This window comes from Gekko japonicus, unplaced genomic scaffold (assembly GCF_001447785.1).
Source record: "Gekko japonicus isolate JY-2015 unplaced genomic scaffold, Gekko_japonicus_V1.1 scaffold1962, whole genome shotgun sequence".
Lineage (NCBI taxonomy): Eukaryota > Metazoa > Chordata > Lepidosauria > Squamata > Gekkonidae > Gekko > Gekko japonicus.
The window spans coordinates 263353-265786 of NW_015161463.1; positions in this window are offsets into that span (position 1 = coordinate 263353).

A 2434-nucleotide genomic window follows, 5' to 3' on the forward strand; every position below is an offset into this window, starting at 1 on the left:
ATATTGAAAAAATGGAATTTAGCAGAGATAAGATAGTCCAGCAGAGCCAGAGTAAAATAATTCAGACTGAGAGTCCATGTGTGATTAAAATATAACGTTTTTACTAAATTCTAGCATGGGGAAGGGTAACTGGGATGAAAATAACGACTCGGCTACATGATCCTTACACTACAAAGACAAAACTAGAAGAGAGAGAGTATGGCTACTCTTCTTCTTCTTCAGAACACCAAACAAAGACGGGAAGAGAGCCATAAAATGGTAATACACCTTGACACTTTAGTCCCAATCAGATTCCTAGATCAGGGAGAAAATTCCCGGGCTTCCTACAGCTAAAGAACATTGGTTACATGAAAAACATGTGACTTCCTGTGAGTAACATAAACAAACATTTAACCCCAGATATACTGAGTGTTTTCAACTTGTAATACCCAACACCTCCCCTGCTGACAGTCCTGGCCTAGCGCTTAGCGGCTCGATAACTCACAACACCGCCCAGAAGGTTTATATCTGAGCATCTCTACCGAAGCAACTTTTACTCTATTTTTAAAAATACAAAACTTTGAATTTTTACATCTTAAACCTCAGATTTTAAAATGAAATTGTTGGATTTGATGTGACGTTTCACTGTCACAGGGCTGCGGTGGCTCAGAGGTTAAGACACTGAACTTCAGACCGGAAGGTCGGTAGTTCGACAGATCGAGACGCGAGTGCTGCGTGATGGAGTGAGCTCCTATCTCTGGCCCCAGCTCCTGCCAACCTAGCAGTTCAAAAGCAAGAAATTGCAAGTAGATAAATAGGTACTGCTTCAAAAAAGGTGGGAAGGGAACAGCGTTCCGTTCATCTTGGTGTTTAGTCATGCCAGCCACATGACCATGGAGAAGTCTTCGGACAGCGCCGGCTCTTCGGCTTGGAAGCGGAGATGAGTACTGCACCCCTACAGTCAGATTCGACTGGCTTTCGAGCAGGGGAAACATTTACCTTTACCTTCACTGTAAGCCACCCTGAGACCGCTCGTGGGGAGGGCGGGATAGAAATCAATAAAATAAATAAAATCAACATCCGTGGGGGATTCTCTGTTGGGAATGATGGCAAGCTCCATTTATGACCAATGCAGAAATGTGGGGCTTTTATGCACCTGCCAGTGATCAATGACTGGAAGATGGCAAAAAGCCAGGACAAGGCATCTTGCAGAGAGACACAGGGGTCCCTTATTTAGCTTGCTTCTCCCCCACAAGCAGTTTTCTCACAATGCGCTCGAACGGCAATGGTAAGTACATCCAACCCCCGTTTCTCACGCTCTCCCCCAAGGCCCCGGCGGAGGGGAGGCACTTAGGAATCATGCGGAGACTCAATTGGCGCAATTGTATTCGGCGAAACTCTCTCTTCAGCCCGGGATCATAGGCGGGGAGCGGTCGCCGGCGTTCCCTTCATTCCAGGAGGGGGTCAGGATGGCTGCCCTCTCTTCCTTAATGCAATTTGTAAAGGATTTCTCTCTCTCTCTCTCCCCACCTCGCTGCGGCTGACACATCGCCTGCTCCTGCAGAGCTAATACTGCCTCGGTAATAATTCAGCGTTTCAGATGCAGCGTTTTCCCCCTCCGGAGACTGACAGCCGCGACGGCCTCCGGAATGCTGGCTCAGCACACCACGACGGGGAAGCGCGCGGAGGAGAGTTTTTGGAATGCGAGACAGAACGAGCGGACGGCGCATGTGCCAGCGGTTCCGCATCCCCCCGAACCTTTTTTTGTGTTCTTTGTTTCTTGCCATTCCTCGCGTCTCCATTTTCTACCTCCCGGGCTCTTTTTTCATTCCCCGGTTCTCTAAAATATTAGATGCATGCCTCTTGTGCTGCTCTGTTGAGCCCTCTAAATCAGAGGTTCCCGGTGTGGTGTAGTGGTGGTAAGGAGTGGCAGACTATAATCTGGAGACCTGGGGTTGATTCCTTACTCCCTCCGCATGCCCCCGGTTCGATTCCCCACTCTTCCACACGTAGAATTTAATCCCCCACTTCTTCACATGCAGGTTTTGATCCCCCACTCTTCCACATGCAGGGTTCGATTCCCCACTCCCTCCACATGCCGGGTTTTTGATTCCCCACTTCTTCACATGCAGGGTTCGATTCCCCACTCCCTCCACATGCCGGGTTTTTGATTCCCCACTTCTTCACATGCAGGGTTCGATTCCCCACTCCCTCCACATGCCGGGTTTTTGATTCCCCACTTCTTCACATGCAGGGTTCGATTCCCCACTCCCTCCACATGCCGGGTTTTTGATTCCCCACTTCTTCACATGCAGGGTTCGATTCCCCACTCCTCCACATGCCGGGTTCGATTCCCCACTCCTCCACATGCTGGGTTTCATTCCCCACTTCCTCACATGCCGGGTTTGATTCCCCACTCCCTCCACATGCCGGTTCAATTCCCCCCTCCTCCCCC